Below are 23,314 nucleotides of genomic sequence, written 5' to 3'. Positions count from 1 at the left end.
TGAAAGCTTACCAGCTAATGACCAGACTATCTCTTAGCAAGTTCATCACGGAGGTGAAGCGAACTGGTCTGACTATGAGCTGTCAGTCGCTTTCATATTCAGGCCATACCATAAGTTCAGGTGTTTATATATATATATATATATATATATATATATATATATATATATATATATATATATATAAAATAGCCATATAATGAAATAATTGTTAACGTCGCTTCCTCAGTTAATAATCTTTTAATATTTTATACAAATGTTGAGTGATACGATGTGACGACTGCCAATCCGACTGCTAGTCTGAGTGAATAGGCAACGTGACATAACATGTTTGTTCGCTCAAACAAAATAACCCAAGATGGCAGGCTACACTTTCAAAGAGCTGTATTTCTGTATGAATTTATTGTTTCTGACATACTTTGTAAAAGTTATTGAAAAATAAACACTTCTAAACCTAAAAATGCATTTTTTGCAACCAGATAACACTTCTGAAGGGATGTAAAAGACATCTTGAGGAGATGCTACAGACAGTGCACACCCTGGGAACACCCATCAAGCAGCAAAGGCAAATTCTTGTTGGTGTCATTTATTACTAATGTGAACATAGGGTAAGACCAACATGTATAATCTCTCCTATGGCTGGAAACAGAAAGAACATTCCACATTTTACTGTAATCACCTGCCACTGGGAAATTTCTCTCCAACATTTAAAGACATGCATTAGGCACCTAAGAGTCTCTACGTGGCTCTACTCTACTCTATTCTACTATTCTACTTTCTGTTTTTTAGATATTTAGATATACCTTAGTATACACTTATAGAATTCTACCTTAGAATTGGAATTTATTATGGAAGACATACCTTACTGAATTTTCACTAAGTTACTCCAAACAGGAAATATTTTAATCTTGAATTAAAGAACAAATGAAAAAAAATTATAAACTATATACCATTACTTCAAATAAATCTTTCTTTTTCAGAACATTAAAACAACAAAAAGTGACTGGTTTATTGTTTTTAGTGTTTTCTGGTTTTCATTGTTGTTCCTGAACTGTTCAAATCCTTGCCTAGCAACAGTGGCGGTCCTAGAGTGATTTACTCCCCGGGCGAAACCCCCTGCGTGCCCCCCCCCCCCCGCGCACACTAACGTGGCCACCACCTCCACCCCACCACCCATGAAAACACTAACTTCATCCAGAACATCCACAATCCCACAAATTAACTCACAACAGCTATTTTCAAGAACAAATTTCCAGTTTTAATGACTACTGCAATAACAAACACAAAGATAAACAATAATTACCTCACTAAAGTTTTTGAACATAAAAAACAAAAGACTCAGTGACTTCACATTACAACTATGTACAGTACAGGTATTTAAGAAAGCACAACTGCACTACAGCACCACCCGATGGTCAAAATATTGCACGTCAGTGTGCACGAGTGCACTTTGCATTATCATAGAGTACCATTCACCATAATGAACAAGACTTAAACCTTCATTAAAGTCGCACCATATAAATAAGTGCTCACTATCCATGATGTGAAATTCCATTGAGCAAGAGCATTTCTGGGCAACCTTGAGCAGCCTGCAGACTCATGAAAAGACATGGCTTCTTCGTTAAGGAAGACTATTAAATGGCTTCGCCAAAATCCGGTCCACAACATTCAAATTGTCTGCCATTATGTGCAGCTTGCTACCTAGCTAGCTCGCTAGCTGGGACTGACGCAAGGCTAGTGTGAAGTGTGTCCGCCTGTGAGTGCTTTTTGATGGTGGAGGAGCTCAGCAGCACCTGCTGCTCGGTAGGGACAGAAACTGCGATAGAAGTCAGAAAGAGTGATAGAAGTCAGTCTCCAAACACAAGCAGCTACAAAAAAAAACCCGCACCAGAAATAGAAGCTCGATTTGTCGCTAGTCATTTTTAACAAAGAAAATGCCGCTAAGAGGATTAGGAAAGTCTCCGGTTCAACTCAGAACAGAATGAAAATTAAAAAATGCTCCCACGGATGTTTACACTAAAGGATCGCTGATTCGCTCATTTCGCTGTCAATCAAAAAGGGATTCAGCCTCAGACAGATCATCCAATCATCATGCAGAGGCTGAGCATCCAGGCCAGCCAAGGCCAGCCCACTGCCCCATAGACCCCAGACACGCTGAGCGTCCAATGGGTGGGACAAAGCCCAGCATTTATCCAATAACTTGTCTCGTTTCGCTGCACTCTTTGTGTCGCTATTGAACTCTGTGGACGCTCAGCGTGCACACTGCCGTGTGGACGTGCAGCCCCCCCCCCCCCGCGATGCCGCCCCGGGCGGCTGCATGGTCGGCCCGCCTCCAGGACCGCCCCTGCCTAGCAACAAGCTTTAAATGACATGAATACAAACGGCTATCTTGACACATGCCTGGATACATAGGAAGACACTTCTCAGGTGGTCCCTTAGTTCAATTAACTGCACAGCAAGCTATATTATTTCAGAAATTTGTAATTAAATTCTCAGATAGGACAGACATGGTCGGCCCAAAATAGCTAGCAGCCAACTGCTCAGGGAGTTGTGGACACGCCTCACTTGAACACGCTAACTGTGACTCAAACTGATCCTGACCCTAATTATTCATAATGTTATGACATAAAATAGCTTAAACTGTTATGTTAACTTGTTTACTTCTGCTCTAATGTTGGGCATTGTTCCTCAAATCGTGATTCCAAAAAACAAACAAAAAACAAAACAAGATTTCTTCTTTTACTTCATTAACAGGAATTGAGGATAGCGCTTGCTGCTGGAGCATTTGTCTTTTACAGGAAATGAGACAGCCTGTTGTATCCCAATGACTTACCAAGTACAACCTTTTTGCACCCTACACCCTTCTTTGCACTCAAATTATACACCATTTATATAGCAAAATGGAGTTGGACTCCAAACATAGATTGTCAGGAAAGGTCCCTGTCCAGGTTACGTGGTAGGTAGTCTGAGTACAAATTAACACACAGACGCAAAGGGGTTGTATTTCGTCAGTTAATCATGGGTATGTTTGGATGTAACATGGACTGACCAACCAGAGTGACATCTGACCAATCAGCGTGTCATCTACAATTTCCTTTAACAGCTATGTCCACTTGAAACAAGCACATTGTTACTTAGATAGCAGACTCAGTAGTTGACAGAAGTGAGAACTTTGCTGGTAAGGAAACAGATCACATGAGGAATATTTATCCAAAAATAACTCCCAGAGGTGAACCATTTGAGCACCTTGTTCGTATAACACTTCCTCCTCCTCCTCCTCCAATCACCCTGTCTCCTCCATATCTCACCAGGCAGAAACAGCTCCATGCTGCTCATAGAGTCCATGGAGTCTTCCATGCCTAACCCCATCATGTTGCTCCTTGCCTGTGACCCAGAGAAGAAGAAAATCAATATAAAATTATTCTACACACCAGACTTATTAAAGTTTTATATTTCTTTCCATCTGATTTTTACTTTTATTTTTGATTTCACTTCAGTTTTGTGGTAGTGATGTGCTAATGTGCATCCCTATGTGTATAAGCAGAGGGTACTCACATTGCGAACTCTCTTACGTGAGGTGCATCTGAATATTTGCACAGAGTAAACAACAGATAAAAACTCTGCTTGACTTTTGACCATGTTTTTGCTGGTTTAAAGTGCAATTGCTACTTGCTGCACAAGTGCTCCGGCTGACTACACCTTGTTTTTTGACCAACATGCCTATGGGAGCACAGGTTAGTGCAAGTATAATTGCTATTTCAGTGATGTTTGTGCCACACTGTGCAATGCTAGTGTAAGATAGCATCCCAAATGTTTATCAACATTAAAATCGCCAAATATATGCTTTTCATTAGAGTAGGGGTGGTGGCCAAGTGGTTAATGTGCTTGGTTTCAGTGCAGAAGGTTCCGGGTTCAAATCCCACCCCTGCCACATTTCTGGAAGGAAGGGCATCCGGCGTAAAACCTGTGCCAATTCAACATGCAGATCTACCTTGGATTTGCTGTGGCGACCCCAAGTGCAAACAAGGGAGCAGCCGAAGGGACTTACTATTTAAATTTCATTTATTAATTTTCCTACGCTTATTCAGGTCCAGCTCGCAATGGCAGGAGACTAAGCAGGTCAGCCTATTCTTGCATATTACCAGCTAAGCTCCCTAACTCTTCTGTTGATCCCAAGATATTCTGAAGCCAGATATAGCCCTCCAGTGTGTCCTAGGTCTTTTGTGGGGCCTCTTTTTACTGGGATGTGCCTGGAAAACCTCCTTAGGGTGATGACCAGTGGGCACCCTAATCAGATGCCTGAACTGCCTCAGCTGTCTATTCAATCTTCCCACCCTTTCCCTAAGGGTAAGCCAAAATACTATATGGATTACCTCATTTCTGCAGCTTGTTGTATAATCTTGTTCTTTCAGTCACTACCCACATCTCATGACCATAGGTGAGGATAGGTGCATAAATCGACTTTTAAATCTTGATCCACACTTTATGGCCAAGCTCTTTCCTCTTCACAACAGTGTCATAGAGCATCTCTAAGACCTCAGACATAGCACTGATGCATCTGTCGATTTCATGGTCCATCTTACCTCCACTCATGAACAAGACCTGAAGATACTTGAACTCCTCCTTTTGGGGCTAAATCCACCCCTTTCCAACAGAGGGCCATGGACTCAGATTGAGATGTGCCCATCCTCATTCTAATGCTTCACACTCGGCCTCAAACCTAACCAGTGCACATTGTTCACTGTCAGAAGTGGCCAACAGAATCACACCATCAGGACAAAGCAGAGATTCAGTTCTGAGGTGAAAAAAGTTTTTTTTTTCCTAAGTCCATGAACAGGAAGTTTATGTTTTTAGACAGTAAATTTAGCAGTGTAAAATACACTCTACGGGACTCTCAGGATAACATTTGGTCCCAGTCCAAATAGAGTTAAATATACTCTATCACAGTGCTAAATCAACTCTGTCACAGTGTAAAATCAACTCACTCATGCTTTGAATGACTCTTATTGGAGTAGAGAAACTTGATTTGACAACACGTTAGAGTTGATCTCATTCTATAATAGCGTATATTTTACTCTATTTAGACTGGGACAAAATGTTATCACTGCAGAGTATATTTTACTCTGCAAAATTTACTGTGTACCCATCTTCATTTGTTGCCAGAATTACCCAAAAATATGTGGACTCATGTTCATGAACTTTACAGCTCTTGTGTTTCTACAAACCTTGAAGATGGTGTGACATCAGTAAACTTAAATTTGGTAAAAAGTAACTAGTTAACTAATTATGCCTTTCCATTCTCTGTTCCTGATCCAACAAATTCCACTTTGCTTATTAACAGTGAAACTCTGAATAAAAAGCAGAAATATAATTGCATTTCTGGGAAGGCCACTGTCAATAATACCCTGTCAAATGAGGTTGACGGTTGGCTAAAGCAGGATGAGGCCAAATTTATCACAAAGCAACGGACTCTTGATGCTAATGAAGGCTCTAACATTGACATGCATTTGCAATACACCAATTAGAGTACAGGAGGCTGAAATACCATTATTGTCCATTGGCATGGCCTCACCTAATTTTACTCCAAATTAATGTGTCCAAGAGGTGTGGGATACCGTTACATGAAAGATCTTTCAAATAGATGTTAACATTTTGCAAAAATAAATGTACTTCCTCCATATGCAAGCTTAGATACATCTCACCCTGTGTGGCTTGGGTATGTCATGTTTGAATTTGACAGATGATAGACTGGCTTATTTTTATTTATTAATGAGTATTTTTGCCACATGCATACAAGTGCTGTACCATGCAGTGGCTTTAGGTATTTGTATGTTACAGCATTCTTATTTTCTTAAAACTTTTTTGGGCAATTTGGAGGGCTCTGGGCTGCCCTTGGAATGATCCAAGGACAATGAGATTTTTATTTATTTTTTGGTCTGTCAGCAACCTGTCAAAAAATGCAAAATTAGAGAAAAAAGTTATTGAACAGTATTTCTGAAACAACTTCAGCAGTGTCAAAAAACTGCATTTTTTACCCTCCTTGGGGGGGCTTGAGTAGTGGGGGAGTGGTGCACAGGTATTCAATCAGAAACTCCAATTTACCATGCCCACGCAGTCCCCCAAAGAATGTCTGTTCCAAATTTCAGGAAATTTCATTGAACAGTGTTTTTTGAGAAAATGTCCAAATACTGTACCACACTCAGTGTGCCAGGCATGAATCTGGATGGCGTTAGTACTTTTGAAAGAACTAAAAACAATATGCTTTTCACAGGTCTTGTGATAGATTGTTGACCTGTCCACACTCAAAAAAAAAAAAAAAAGGCTCATTGGATGAACTCAATTCAACTGTAAGACCCTTCGGCTGCTCCCTTGTTTGCACTCGGGGTTGCCACAGCAAATCCAAGGTGGACCTGCATGTTGAACTGGCACAAGTTTTACGCCGGATGCCCTTCCTGACCCAACTCCACATTATATGGAGAAATGTGGCAGGGGTGGGATTTGATCCGGGAACCTTCTGCACTGAAACCAAGTGCATTAACCACTTGGCCACCACTCCTGCTGGATGAAGTCAATTCAATTATGTGCAATATTTCCATCTAATAAATATATGTAGCCACAACTCAAATAAAATGCATCCATGCAAGATAAAGCAATTTAATTTAGTTTGGACTACATATATTTTTTAGATGGAATCCAATCCAATCAGTTTTTTGAGAGCATCACTCGAGCAAATGTCTCATTGGATGAACTCAATTTAATTATGGACATGATTTCCATCTAATAAAAATATGCAGTCCCACGTAAATTAAATTAAATTATCTTGCATGGATGCACTTTATTTGAGTTGGGGATACATATATTTATTAGATGGAAATCCTGATTATAACTGAATTGAGTTCATCCAGTGCATCACGTTTTTGAGTACACGGTGTGCCACAATTGTTGCCCAATGACTGCTTGGATAGGTTCCACTCTCCCACTGCCCCACGCCAGTTACCCTTAATTGGAATAAGTGGCCATAGAAAATGAATGAATGAATGAATTTCAAAATTGATGTATGTTTTGACATTCTGGGCCTATTTTTCATGATATTTATAGATTATACAATCAAACAAAATATGCAGTTGTGGTCAGAATAGATAGATAGATAGATAGATAGATAGATAGATAGATAGATAGATAGATAGATAGATAGATAGATAGATAGATAGATAGATAGATAGATAGATAGATAGATAGATAGATAGATAGATAGATAGATGTGTTCAAAATGTGACCTATTTACATCAGCTACTGTACATAATGTGGAACATGAGATGTAATTATTATTGTAAAGTGAAAGGTGATTAATGTGTGATACACCACAGGTGGGAAATTGACAGTTATTGACAGCTTGGCATGCAAATGAATATTAATACACCAACACACTGCTGCTCTGCTTGTTTTCCAATTTCTCCACATCTGCTATCAGTGACTGTTCAGTGGAAGATCAGTTTGTATTCCCTGAGCATAACAAATGTTTCACTGTACTCACTTTAATCTGTCATTTTCCCCTCAAAATAAACAAACAATAAATACAGTCTCAAAGGCAACTGCAAAAACATCAATGGATATCAGACTGGCAGTTTTTCTTCCTAAAAGTATGTGTCTGAAGCTTATCAATTTGGCTTTCTTGGAAAGCACTCTCTTTTCAAGTAGTACCTGACTGTTAAAAGAGCCTTTATGTTGTTTGGGGAAGTTGAATTTACATGCTGTGGTGGTGTTTCTTTCCATCTGTCTGTTGCGAAACACAGCCCAAGGCAATCCTATCTGAAGACAATGGTTTACCACGCTGTAGTATACTGTATTGCTCTCTTGAATAACATTCTGCCATTTATTCATGTGCATTTTGATGTTCATTCACATCAGTGTGCAGAATGTAGACTCACTTAAACATGTTCATGAAATTATTAATTTTATTCTTCTGCAAATTCAGTGCAATTTCCAATCAAGTAAGTTTTAATCTGCTCAGTATCACTGCAAGAGAGGTATGGTATGTCCGGACCAGGAAGGCCTTCTGTAATGGCCAAGATATTGTTGGGACAAGAAAATTTATTTTTCAAATTTAATATTTTCATTTATGTTACATGGATTTTGCAAAAGTGAGTCCAATCACGTATTTATTTAGGGATTTCTCCCTTCTATTTTGTGTGAAAAATCTTCTCTGAGGTCTTCAGAATTTCAAGTAAAACCTTTTGCTGTTAAAACCATTTAGAGATGATGATGTGAATGGTAGAAGTGGGCGATACTGAGAATTTTGGCATTGATCCGATACCAAGTAAATACAGGCCCAGTATTGCCGGTATCGATACCGATACCAATACTTTTCCATATTTAAGCTTCATAAATCCAAAGGATCCAAAAGACCGAGGATAGAATTTCGCCAAACATTGTACGTGACAACAAAATACTTTATTATCATAATTGACATTTTTGTTTAAAAAAAAATCACTCAACACAACTTAAAACAAAATCTCCTGAGGTAGAGGGCTGACAAACCACAATACAAGGGTGCGCTGTTCCGTGTTGTGTGACACAGCGCAGCGCAGCTCTTACAGACAGAGAGTAGACTTTGATGAATCTGCATGCCCAGCAGTCAGTGCGTGCGTTAGAGAAAAAAAGCTTGAGTATCGATCTTTTTTACACGAGGATGGCACTTAGAAAATGTGTGGCCAGTCGCACTGTTGGCACGACAAGAGACTGCAGACTGTCTACTGTCGTACTTGCTGTGAAATTCATTTAAGTTCCCCATGACTGTGGAGTTGCCGAGATGTGGCGTGCCACAGGTGAGGCGTATCTCATGTGATCAAAGAGTGACACTTTTGTCTGTGCTCTGAATGGACAGGGACTTGGCAGTTGATGACATGGCTCGTCCTGCAGAACATGCACCATGTTTTGTCAGACATGCACATGTGTGCGCTTGCTGTCCTCACATTGAAAACATAAAAACATACATTGCTTGCAATGGGCTGGAGAGCACACACACTAACAGGTCCAGCTGGACTGGACCATCAGTTTATGTGGCCACGGAGCAGGCAATCTGAACATCAGATCTGTCTGACAGAACAGTGAGTGGCACGCCGCAGGACCATATGTGAGGACAACAGTACGACAAAGACACCATTTTCAGTCACATATCAGCAGAAATACACCATAGCAAACGCTGTTTGGTCAGTTATGACAACGCTGTTCTTTTTTTTTTAGGAAATATGTTTGTCTGCTTGTTTATTAGAGCCATTTCTCGCTCCTCTTATGAGAGTGATTGTGGTGCAGTGGTAGAGTTGCTATCTGGTAATCAGGCAGTGTGGGTTCAAATCTTGTGAGTGCTGTTTTTTTTTTTTTTCTTTTTTTTTTTTTACCAGGGTTGTTTAACCGCAGGGTTCTGTATTGCGTCCCCCTTTATGCATTATTTATATCAACCCAGTGATATTCTCTAATTATACAGCTGGTTTTCATTTAATTTTCCTCCAAATCAGCAGCGCAATGTGGGGTAGCTTGTCCCATGGAACACAATGCAAGCAACTGCTGTTCCTGCTCAACATACATGTCACATGCACAAACCATCAGCATCATACATGCCCGCCCATTGGTGCAATGTTTCGTGGTGCACAAATTTGAAGTGTTTTGCGCTGTTTTGCCCTATTTGTCCAAATGTCGTCCAAACTTCGCACTATGTGTGAAGGAGCCTTGAGATCAGGCTTACACAGAGCAGACTACCTGCTAAAATAATAAATTAATAAATAAATAATTGATAATAATAAATAATAACAAAGCTGAGCCTGGCTCCATGGAGGAGAAACAAAAATACAACAACATGAAACCTGTGAACAGGGCACTTTCCCACTTGTACAATGATTTTCCGCAAGGATGAAATATGTAATGCCATACCTTCAAAGACTTCTTGGCTGCTGCCATTATGCAAGGATAGTGTCAGATCTTCAGCCGCAGGATGAAATATGCAATGTCCAGCAGTCCACACGATCAATGATGTTCTGGATGGTGCCATCATGCACAGATGGTGCGTGGCATCCTGCTGTGGGCAGATGTCCTCCTTGGTTCTTGGGAATGGCCAGTCCACTGTTGTGCTGAAGCCCACCTCCATGCATGTGGGGTGACCATGCATGTACGTGGCTCACTGTCATTGGTATGAGAATTTTTTCCCATTGTGGTCCTGATTTAGAAGGAAAAAAAAAATCCCAGCTACCATGGATAGGTGTGTCCAGCCAACTGACCATGCATGCACATGGGTCAGCAGTTGTGCCACAGCTGCAGGTCTCCCTCGGCCATTTCTAGAACTGTTGCCTCTCTCTGATCATCTCTGCTTTTTGTGTGCTCCCAGGGCAGCTCATACATGTCTCCCACAAGGAATGTCAGAGCCTCAGTTTTGTCTCCAATCACTCATAATGTAGTTTGATCCATCATCAACCCCTTACAAAGTTGTTTCACAGTTCTCGCACATTATAAGTCATGGAGACTACAATAAGAGGGTTTGCCAATGCTTGTGATGGCTGTGAGTAGTTGGTGAGGAGCTTTGTCATCTTACCAACTTCAAACTGTTTAGAATTCAAGTGACACTTGCAGAATACCACGTGAGAGGATTGTGTCACCTAGCGAATCTGATACAAAATTACGTGAAATCCCTCACAGATGTCAGTCACAAGCTGTCAGAGTGCAGTGTGATACTACCCTTAGTGATGGATTTACTGGGATACATGTGTACTAACCCTATGATATTTGTGATGTTACATCACCTGATAGTCATTTATTATAGGGGAATAGGTCTGAAGGCCTCAGTGTAAAATGCAAGTCCCACCACTGCTATAAGACTGATTAATAAAGATGTGCAACACTTACTCCACAGCTTTATATTGGGTTGGGTTTGATAGCGTGTTTGCCTTTGCCTCATGAAGGTCGCAGAATTGATTACAAATAAAAATTCATGTGAACAAGATTTTAATCTTAATGACAAGCCTTTGTGAGGTCAGCACCTACAGCGGCCCTGATGGCAACAACAGCACTGTGGAAATAAATTGCATAGAGGCAACACAAAGGTGTAAGGACATGTTTTAAATGAATCAATGTCTTGGAATTGGCAAGTTTGTTTGTTTGTTTGTTTTTTGAATTCCCACCTCCACCCTCCCTTGCCGTTAAAAATTTCATGCCTCCGCTTTCTTTTCATGCAGGCAAAAGACAAGCTGACCTTGAAGGTGCATTGATCAATGCTCACACATTTATCCTTCATCCACTATTTTTTGGGCGTGACAGGACAGAAAAAGAATAGTGCTTCCATAATCACTAAGGAGTCATTATTTGGCACTCTTCCTCCCCAGATGGCTGAATGCTTGATGTTCTTGTCACGTTGTGTTGCGTTTTCTCTGCCTTGAATGGGCTGTGTACACAACTATTGTTTGACGAGAAAAATTGAAGGCAAGCATTGTAAACTGTGGATGCCCCCTTGCCAAAGACATGGCAATGCACAGACAATGTGTGCAGACATCTCTTTAGCACTCTTGAGACTTCACACTCCTTAGCTTATGGCTTGAAAAAGGAAGCAGAGTGTAATTCTTTTTTCCCCTTTTTCTTTTTTGGAACACTGTAACATAATTTTTATATGGTCCAAATCCTGGAAACAATTCCAGATGAAGAACACTATCCTTTCAGCGCTATAGTTTTTATGTTAAACTATGCCAATTAGGGACCGTTGCTGTTTTAGTTGCAAACTGAAATACACAAATTGTTGCCTCAGGTTCTCTGTTTTTCTCATATGTCATGGGTGCCTCTGCAGCAGTGCCACAAAGAGAAATTATTTTACATTTTATGTGCAGTGTGTAAAAATTTTTCATTTGATTCTTGCATTCTTACTGAGATAAGTACTCTTTGTTGCAACCAGAAAATGTAAAGATCAAGCATATTCAATCAACCTCCAACTGCTAAACTCATGTATTCATCCCATTCTTTTTCTTTCCACTTTAAAACCATTTCTGTGGAAAATCTCAGACTTGGGAGCCTTTGTCCATTCACCATGGCGCATCTTGGGGTTTTGTTTCTTTTCGCTACCATTTGTTCAACTACAAGTCATTACATTGTATGAAGCACCAAAAAATAGTACTTTTTGTTAATGTGGAAGAACAATGTTTGAACATTGACACTGTCCTGGCTTTGTCAGCTCATCATGGGCATGCTGATAGTTGTGGAGAGAAATTTCTGACAACCTCTTTCTACTGTCTTCATCAAGTGCTCAGCGACTTCATGTAATTAATCAGTGTTATTTTTAAAAATAGCTGCATACTAATTGTCCCATCTGGCTGCCAAATTATCACACAAAGTTGCATAATGCTTACCCACATTTACATGGAAATTAACATTTATGCCCCTTACTCAAATAGAATTTGGACTACTAATATGTAGACCTGAGTTTGATTCCCATTCATGCTACCTATCTGTGTCCATGGACAAGACACTTTATCTGCATTACTCCCATCCACCCTCGTATAAATGGCCACCAGATGTTGCTGCTTAAGTAACTTGCATTGAACAAGCATCCTGTTCAGAGGCAGTTGTAGACTTTCATTCATTTCATGCTATGTAATATGCTGAAAGCAGAGGCACCAATGAGCCTCAGTGTGTAGAAAGAACTTACTTTGGTAAAGCCTATCTGTGTACCCTGTAAAATGCAGTGAGAGAATTGCTTAATAAAACAGACAAATGAACGAGTCCAACCCCTACTTTCTGTTAACACTGTACCTAAAAAAAAAAAAAAAAAAGTAAATACTATCATATTTTCTGACTCCAAATATAAACAAAATGTAATGCAGCAGATCAATAGAAAAAGCAGCATTTTTTGCAAAAACTATATGGATTTGAATCATGTGCGCTTGCATCAGCCAAGCTTGAACCTTCATGCGCATGCATGAGTTTTTTCATACCTGTCGGTTGCGTCATTCGCCTGTGAGCACGCTTTGAGTGAGCAGTGGTCCACGCCCCTCGTCGGATTTTCATTGCGAGGAAAATGTCTGAACAATTTGGAGCTTTGCTGCATCAAATTTTTCCAGAAACTGTGAGAGACAGCCAGGTGGAAACCATTCGGAAGATTCAGACGGCTCTCAGGGACGATTCTATGGGGATCACACAGATTAAGGAGTGTTACAATTGGTTTAAAGACTGCGCACAATGGCGGAGGGCGCGCTGCGCTCCGAGCGGCGATAGACAGGCTGAAATGACCAGATCATTTCCAAAGTGAACGCTGTGTTGATCCGGGACATCATCTGACTAACAGAGAAATGGCAGAAGATGTGGACATAGCACTTTTTCGGCACATTCCACTGTTACAGGAGTTTTTGTCATGGAAAGAGGAGTGGAGGAATTCGCCACGGAGCCGCTAATGGCGCGGGACAAAAGCACCTCCGTGTTGGTCTCACAGGACATGTTGTAACATGCCTAGCTCTTGCACCATTCGGAAGAATCAGATGGCTTTCGGTGGCTTTTCAGTGTGACTATCCGAGAAATTGTGGACGAGCTGGACATGCCACAACATGTCCTGTGAGGCTTCATCACAGTGTTGCTTTTTGTTCTCCGCCATTAGTGGCTCCGTCCCGACGTGCGAATTCCTCCGCACGTCTTTTCATGACAAAAACTCCTGTAACAGTGGAATGTGCCGAAAAAGTGCTATGTCCACATCTTCTGCCATTTCTATCTATTATTTTGGCTTAGTGAAGCCGAAATAATAGATATTGTTAATAAATGTAAAAATAAAAAATCAACTGACTGTTATGACATAGATATGAAGCTAGTAAAAACAATAATCAAAAGCATATCAAAACCCCTGACTCATATATGTAACTTGTCATTTCAAACTGGGACATTCCCGATCAAAATGAAGATGGCAAAAGTTATTCCACTATACAAAAATGGAAATAAACATATCTTCACAAACTACAGACCGGTCTCTCTACTTCCACAATTTTCCAAAATTTTAGAAAAGCTTTTTAACAACAGGTTAGGATCCTTTATTGAAAAATATAACATATTAACGAATGTCAATATGGGTTTGGGTCTGGTAGGTCAACTTCACTTGCAATAATTGAAGCAATAGAAGAGATTACAAACACCTTAGATAGTAAAAACTATATAGTTGGAATATTCATTGATTTAAAGAAAGCATTTGATCCCACAGGGATCCATACTGGGTCCACATTTTTTTAATCTTTATATAAATGACATATTTAATGTGTCACAATTATTAAAATTATTATTATTTGCAGATGATACCAATATGTTCTATTCCAGTGATAACTATAGCAAACTTATTAATGTGGTAAATAGTGAATTAATTAAGCTGAAAACTTGGTTGAATATTAATAAATTATCCCTAAATATAAAAAAGACTAAAGTCATGTTTTTTGGAAATCATAATGTCAATTCTAATTTACCAATAAATATAGACGGTGTCGAAATAGATAAAGTGTCAGAAGTCAAATTTTTAGGGATAACCATCGATAGTAAATTAAGCTGGAAGTCTCATATCAGCCACATACATAAAAAAGTTTCCAAGAATGTCTCTATTATGTACAAAGCAAAATATTTTCTGGATCATAATGCATTATATTTATTGTATTGTTCTTTAATCTCTCCTTACTTAACATATTGTATAGAAATCTGGGGTAACAATTACAAAAGTTTGCTACATCCCCTCTGTATAATCCAAAAGCGGGCAATAAGAATCATCTATAAGGTAGGATATCTTGATCACACAAATAGTCTATTTTTGCAATCCAAATTGTTGAAAATGCCAGATCTGGTTAATTTTCACACTGCAAAATTATTATATAAAGCCAGTAAAAACTCATTACCCAGTAATATTCTGAGTCTCTTCACCCAGAGAGAAGGAAGCTGTTGTGTGGGCCGCTGAAGAGGAGGTACTGCTGGCCCACCACCACCAGAGGGCGCCCTGCCTGGAGTGCGGGCTCCAGGCACCAGAGGGCGCTGCCGCATCATGGGAGTAATCTGGGTGACAGCTGTCACCCATCACCAAACACAGCTGTTTCCACTCAGCACCGAGGTATATCAGGAGGACGGCGTCTCCACCTCAGTGCCGAGATATCACCTAAGACCAAGGTAGTATTCTCTGCAGGTATACTTTACATTATCAACTAAGACTGTCAAAACCGTTTTTCAGGACTAGTGACTACTAAGAACCTTATTCCTTGGATAAGTACTCACCTTCCTGCTGAACTTTGTCAAGAGGTGGAGGCAGCTTCTCCCCTCTCTGTAACTGGGTGCGTTCATCCACTCCTGTGTGTTGTTGCTCTCTCCTGCCAGCAGTACCGGATCCGACGAGCGGAGGCAGTGGCCACCTGGGAAGTCGGGACTTGGCGGTTCCAGTATTTCCAGGGTTCGGTGGCAGAGGAGATCTGGGTGGTTCCGGTTCGACTGAGACGGACGTCTCCTACCTTCGAGCCTGCCCACACGACACCAGCGGATTCGACCCTAAATTGTGTTTGTTGTATTACTCTTGCTTGTTCAGTAGTAAATCTTGTTATTTACTTTCTCCATTGTCCGTTCATTGCGCCCCCTGTTGTGGGTCCGTGTTCCAACACTTTCACAACAGAAGCTATAACTTGAGAGGATGTGGTAACTTTAAAGTCAAGGCAGTGAGAACTACCAGGAAAAGTTTCTGTGTGTCCGTGTGTGGCATTAAGCTGTGGAATAGTTTGACACCTCAGCTCAAGCGATGTCCTAACATCCATCAATTCAAAAAAAGATACAAAGAAATGGTTCTGTTGAAATACATGAATGAGGAGAGAGGTGCGTGATCGTCACGTCTTTTTAATTTATTTCTAGTTAATTTACCTTTGCTTTTTTGCCTTGTCAGCAATAGAAGGGGTCTCGCTAGGACACACAAACTTTCATAAAATACCTGGAATTATCCTGTACATCAATTTAATTATATATATCATAGCCATAATTGTAAACTATATTATAAAAAAAATGATAATAATGATAATAAAATCTTACTATATGTTTGTTAATATAATAGATGTTAACATATTTGCATAATACCTGTTATTGCCGGTGTCCTAACCATGGTCAAAAGTATTATTTTTATACATCATGATCCTGTAGTTGAAATGCTAGTCAAATAGAAGTATGGTGATGATGGTAATAACTTAGAGAGAGGGGGAAGCATGTATATGTATGTATGTATATATGTATGCGTATATATATGTGTATGCGTGTGTGTATGTATGTATGTATGTGTGTGTATGTATGTATGTACGTATATATATATATATATACATATATATATATATATATATATGTGTGTGTATGTATATATGTGTATGTATAATATGTATGTATATGTATATTTATGTTTACATTTATATAAATATGTACATATGTAAGTTTATTGATACATAAAAAGACTTTTCCTTTTCTTTCCTCCTTGTTTCCCCCTCTTACATCATTTACATCATTATCACCAGATCAGGGTCGGCAAGTGGGGGTCTGTTGCTCAAAGGTCTCCCCCTTCTGCCAGCAGACTCCAGAACCTTGTCTTTTAATGCAGAGCCTAGGACATTCAGCAAAGGGTGGACCTGTGTCAGGGGGCGACCCCTCTCTGGCAGCAGGTTTACAAAATACTTTGCATCTTTTAATGCAGCACACACATGACAAATGGGGAAGGAGGGGAAGGGGAAAAAAAAAGAAAAGAATAATAATAATAATGATAATGATAAATTAATAAAAAGGTTAACGTAATTAAATTAATAAAATAAAATGAATGTAGCATAATTGTATATATGTATATGTATTATGTGTATACATGTGTGTATAGGTGATGTATGTGTGTATTGTTTGTATGTATGTTCGCATGTATGATGTGTATATATATACAGAGAGAGAGAGAGAGAGAGAGAGAGAGAGAGAGAGAGAATTACCATCGACACACACGAGAATAGTCCTTTTAAAGTAAATGTGGGGAATTTATTGACATATGAAAATGGCTTAAGGAATGACACCAGCAATATTAATAGCAATTTAAAAAAAATGGTAGTAATAATAATAATAGAAATAAAAAAAATTTTTTTTGATTGACAATAATTATTGTCATTATTACTGTCTATTATGGTGGGAATTGTTTTTATCATTATTATTATTATTATTATTATTATAGATACTCATCACTAATATATGATATCAATTACATAGTAATACAAAAGGAATGTTGGTCACACTCGGTAGTCATAATAACGTATGGGTATTTGGGGGTGGGATTAAATAAGTTCGTCTTCATCCCACCCCTTTTCGGGTTAAGTGTGCGGGTATGTATGCGTGTATGTTTGTATGTCCTGTTCTTTTCAACCCAATGTGGGTAAATGTAGATGTCAAAGAAATGCTTATTTTGTAAAACTCAAAATAAATGATCAATCAGTCAATATGTATGTATATGTATGTGTATATGTGTGTGCATATATGTATATGCATATATGTAGTATGTATGTGTATATATGTATACGTGTGTGTGTGTGTATGTATGTATATGTGTGCGTGTACATATATGTGTATATGTGTAGGGTTATGTATATGTATGTGTAGGTATAAATGTATGTATGTGTATATATATGTAGTGTATATTTATTTATGTGTTAGTGGGTATAGGTATATATGTGAGTGTGTATATGTGTGTGTATAAGTGTATATATGTATATAATGTGTGTGTATGTATGTACGTATACAGGTATATATGCACGGCCCAAGCAGAGGGTCACCCCCTAGAGCCTGGTCTGCTTTAGGTTTCTTCCTAAGAGGGAGTTTTTCCTCACCACAGTTGCCTAGTGCTTGCTCTGGGGGTCGGCAGGGTTAATATGGAGTGACTTGGGCCAAGTTTGCTGTGATTTGGCACTTTATTCATAACATACTTATACATGAATTGAAATGTAATTGAATATTGAAGTGTATGTCTGTGTTGATATGTAGTGTGTTGTGAATTTGTGTATATGTTGTTATGACTGTTATAATTGTTGGACTCATTCTAGCAGGGGTGGGCATTGATAAGCTTTGCTTCTGCCCACACCCTTTCGGACTCACAGGCTTGTTTATATAACATTCATATTATTGGTATGTTTCTGTTCTTACGGATTTGTGTGTATGCCGAATAAATCCATTCATTCATTCATTCTCTGGTAGTCAGACGACGTCCCGGAACAACACAGCGTTCACTTTGGAAATGATCTGGTCGTTTCAGCCTATCGATCGCCGCTTGGAGCGCGGCACGCCCTCCGCCATTGTGCGCCGTCTTTAAACCGGTTGTAACACTCCTTAATCTGTGTGATACCCATAGAATCGTCCCTGACAGCCATCTGAATCTTCCGAATGGTTTCCACCTGGCTGTCTCTCACAGTTTCTGGAAAAATTTGATGCAGCAAAGCTCCAAATCGTTCAGACATTTTCCTCGCAATGAAAATCCGACGAGGGGGGTGGACCACTGCTCACTCAAAGCGTGCTCACAGGCGAATGACGCAACCGACAGGTATGAAAAAACTCACGCATGAGCACGAAGGTTCAAGCTTGGCTGATGGCAGCGCACATGATTCAAATCCACATAGTTTTTGCAAAAAATAAAAAGGTCGGATAGTTTTCTAACAGACAGAGAGTGTGAGAGTGTGTGTCTATGTGTGGGTACACATCCCAAACTGAAAAAGTAAGTACTGATTCATACATTTTTTCTGGCTTCTATTGTATTGCAGACAGTATGAAATAGTTCAGATTTTGTCTAGTCAGTTTTATTAATATACAGCCATTCCTGCATTTAAGGCCTACAACACATTAAAAAAATGTTGGTACAACCACTTTGTAATGTTGCAATTCCTTCTCACAACACTGAAAAGATGTTTTGGCATTTAGAAAATATCATGTCTATTTAGAATTGAGCAGGCTATATCAACAAGCTAAAATTGATTAATTAAGATGACCAATTATTGCATTGCTATTTTAAGAAAGAGGCCACAACATACTAATTATGTTATTCTTCCGGCTGCTCCCGTTAGGGGTCGCCAAAGCAGATCAATTGTTTCCATCTCACCCTGTCCTCTGTAACTTCACACCTGTAACATCACACCAACCACCTGCATGCCCTCCCTCACGCAGGGGTGAAAGTAAAATTAAATTCTTGCAGGAACTGTGCTACTCTAATTTATTTTGCTCGTGCGCTTTGCACGCGTGCATCATATTGTAGACTGCTCTTTTCTGACTTTGAGAATCTTAAATGAATCTCAAATGTTGGAAGTCTCACAGGACATGTTGTGGCATACCCAGCTGTTACACAATTTCTCGGATACTCACTCGACTGAAAAGCCACCGAAAGCCGTCTGAATCTTCCGAATGGTTTCCAATATGGAGGTGTTTGTTCCGCGCCATGAGCGGCTCCGTCCCAACGCGCGAATTCCTCCACATGTCTTTCATTACAAAATCTCCTGTAACAGTGGAATGTGCCGCAAAAGTGCTGATGTCCATATTTTCTGCGATTTCTCTGGTAGTCACACTACGTGCCGGATCAACACAGCCTTCACTTTGGAAATGATCTGGTTGTTTCAGCCTGTCAATGGCCGCTCGGAGTGCGGCGTGCCCTCCGCCGGTGTGGGCCGTCTTTAATCCGGTTGTAATGGTCCTTAATCTGTGTGACGCCGATAGAATCTTCACCGAAAGCCATCTGAATTTTCCGAATGGTTTCCACCTGGCTGTCTCACACAGTTTCTGAAAAACTTTTCATGGAGCAAAGCGGCAGTCGCTCAGCCATTTCCCTGACAATGAAAATCTGATGAGGGGGCTGGACCAGTGTTCACTCAAAGCCTGCCCACAGGCGAATGACGCAACCGACAGGCATGAAAAAACTCACGCATGCGCACGAAGGTTCAAGCTTGGCTGATGCAATCACACATGATTCAAATACATATATCCTTCTTATGGCCTCAGACAGTGGACTCATCTCTGTGCTCGTCCTGTTAGACCTCAGTGCAGCTTTTGATACTGTTGACCATAAAATTTTATTACAGAGATTAGAGCATGCCATAGGTATTAAAGGCACTGCGCTGCAGTGGTTTGACTCATATTTATCTAATAGATTACAATTTGTTCATGTAAATGGGGAGTCTTCTTCACAGACTAAGGTTAATTATGGAGTTCCACAAGGTTCTGTGCTAGGGCCGATTTTATTCACTTTATTCATGCTTCCCTTAGGCAGTATTATTAGAAAGCATTGCTTAAATTTTCATTGTTACGCAGATGATACCCATCTTTATCTATCCATGAAGCCAGAGGACACACACCAATTAGTTAAACTGCAGGAATGTCTTTCAGACATACTTGGCCCCACAAATCTTAGAAACATGGTGTCTAACCAGATCCTTACTCTGGATGGCATTACCCTGACCTCCAGTAATACTGTGAGAAATCTTGGAGTCATTTTTGATCAGGATATGTCCTTCAATGCGCATATTAAGCAAATATGTAGGACTGCTTTTTTGCATTTGCGCAATATCTCTAAAATTAGGAAGGTCTTGTCTCAGAGTGATGCTGAAAAGCTAATTCATGCATTTATTTCCTCTAGGCTGGACTATTGTAATTCATTATTATCAGGTTGTCCTAAAAGTTCCCTGAAAAGCCTTAATTTAATTCAAAATGCTGCAGCTAGAGTACTGACAGGGACTAGAAGGAGATAGCATATTTCACCCATATTGGCTTCTCTTCATTGGCTCCCTGTTAATTCCAGAATAGAATTTAAAATTCTTCTTCTTACTTATAAGGTTTTGAATAATCAGGTCCCATCTTATCTTAGGGACCTCATAGTACCATATCACCCCAATAGAGCGCTTTGCTCTCAGACTGCAGGCTTACTTGTAGTTCCTAGGGTTTGTAAGAGTAGAATGGGAGGCAGAGCCTTCAGCTTTCAGGCTCCTCTCCTGTGGAACCAGCTCCCAATTCGGATTAGGGAGACAGAAACCCTCTCTACTTTTAAGATTAAGCTTAAAACTTTCCTTTTTGAAAAAGCTTATAGTTAGGGTTGGATCAGGTGACCCTGAACCATCCCTTAGTTATGCTGCTATAGACTTAGACTGCTGGGGGGTTTCCCATGATGCACCCAGTGTTTCTTTTTATTCACCTCTTTTTGCTCTGTATGCACCACTCTGCTTTTAATCATTGGTGATTGATCTCTGCTCTCTTCCACAGCATGTCTTTTTCCTGATTCTCTCCCCTCAGCCCCGACCAGTCCCAGCAGAAGACTGCCCCTCCCTGAGCCTGGTTCTGCTGGAGGTTTCTTCCTGTTAAAAGGGAGTTTTCCTTCCCACTGTCGCCAAGTGCTTGCTCATAGGGGGTTGTTTTGACCGTTGGGGTTTTTCTGTAATTATTGTATGGCTTTTGCCTTACAATATAAAGTGCCTTGGGGCGACTGTTTGTTGTGATTTGGTGCTATATAAATTAAATTGATTTGATTTGATTTGATATAGTTTTTGAAAAAATAAAAAGGTCCGTTACTTTTCGGACAGACCTCATATATTGATTTATGACAGAAAACTGTCAAAAGGGGGAATAAATATAAATGTAAAGATGACTGAATATATTACAGCAGTAAACTGATCAGTGCTTGTGAACGCCGCACATTGACTCACGTGCGGTTATTTCCACGAGCTGCCACTGATCCACAACGTGAATTCTGTCTTCCAGAACAGCTCTTTATATAATCATCTGAATTATCTACCTGTTGCCACATGTACATAAGGGCTGGATTATCATTCCTACACTCATATTGATATATTTAATAAAAGGTGACCCCGAGTGCAAACAAGGGAGCAGCCGAAGGGACTTACAATAAAAATAATAAGCACACACAGGAGCTGCTGCTGTCGCTGCGTTCATGTACTATCGGAAATTACATTACTGTTTTGTTGTTTCAAATTCAGCAGTTGCTTGTGGCAAAATAATTAATTGTATCCACACAAAAAATTACTTCTGGCCTTCATAAGGTGCCTGAGCCCAGTGAAGCTGACCCCCCCCAGATTAAAAAAAAAATCCAAGCAAACAGGCTGAGTTTGTCCTGTAATTTCCGATGGTACATGAATGCAGCATCAGCAGCAGCGCTCACAAACCGGCTTCTGTACTGTGTGAAAACATTCATCTGGTCAAACGAAGTCAAACTAAATTCTAAAGTTACAAAAACTAAGCAAACAATAAAAAAAAATTAAAAAATGTCAAGAAGGACAGCACAATGAAATACGGACGAATTGAGGTTTTCGTAGCCCTTCATTCAAATTTTTCAACAGTTTAAAAATACTGAAGAAGCGCCAGCTGCAGGAATGAAGCTGGGCGAAGGTTAAACAATGCAAACAAAAGTCAACGAAAGTCCAGATTTCTTGTTTCATTTGGGCTTCGTTGCCCTTCGTTAAGTGCCGTGTGACTGGGCCATTAACTATAGAGTCTAGTAGCTGTTTCTTTTTTTTTTTTTTTTGTGACTTTGGATTTTTGTGTCACATTACTAAAACTCTAATTACAGTTTGAATTTTATCACCTGGGATTGTTGTTCACTCTCTTATATACACTATCACCTGGAGAATAAAACACCAGACTTTTTGCACCTAACCTTTCGTGTCTGCTGTCTGCATCCTGGGGACCAACCATCGTGCCTTAGTGGTCCCATCCTCAACAGTGCAAAGTGCTCCACTGCCCACAGAAATAAAGTTAGGGCACCCATTTTGAACAAAGATAAAATCATTCAGTATCCACGTACACTGCACCAGAACCAAGATGCAAGCTGGTCTCGTAAAAATTACAATGTAGCCAGCATGCACCACCCATACAAAAGCAGAGATTTAGCCAAACATCACTAAAATATTCACTCTCCAGACCTCAGCTGTACTTCGATATTCTGATCATGAATTTAACCCAGTGGAGAGGAGAGGATCCTTTTCAGAATGTAAAGCCTCCTGAAGAATGTCACCCAGCCTCTGACTTTCAATAAATGCAGCATCATTAAAAACATACACAGTGCAAAAAGATGTTAAATGAAGATGTAAATCAGTATATTTCAATATTGTATACAAATTCCAATCTTAGTTGTGTTTCACTATCTCCTCTTACTCTGAAAGAATGCTGAATTACAATATTTTGATCACAAACAGATAGAGTTTAGATTTGTCTGTTTACAGAAGCCATGTGTCTGAAAAAATCTGAATATGTTTATGAGTCACACTGTAGAGTATATGTGTTTGAAGATGAAGTGAATCCT

Source organism: Thalassophryne amazonica, chromosome 11 (assembly GCF_902500255.1).
Source record: "Thalassophryne amazonica chromosome 11, fThaAma1.1, whole genome shotgun sequence".
NCBI classification, from domain to species: Eukaryota; Metazoa; Chordata; class Actinopteri; order Batrachoidiformes; family Batrachoididae; genus Thalassophryne; species Thalassophryne amazonica.
The sequence above is the reverse complement of the archived record's forward strand: the minus strand, read 5'-3'. Positions refer to the sequence as shown.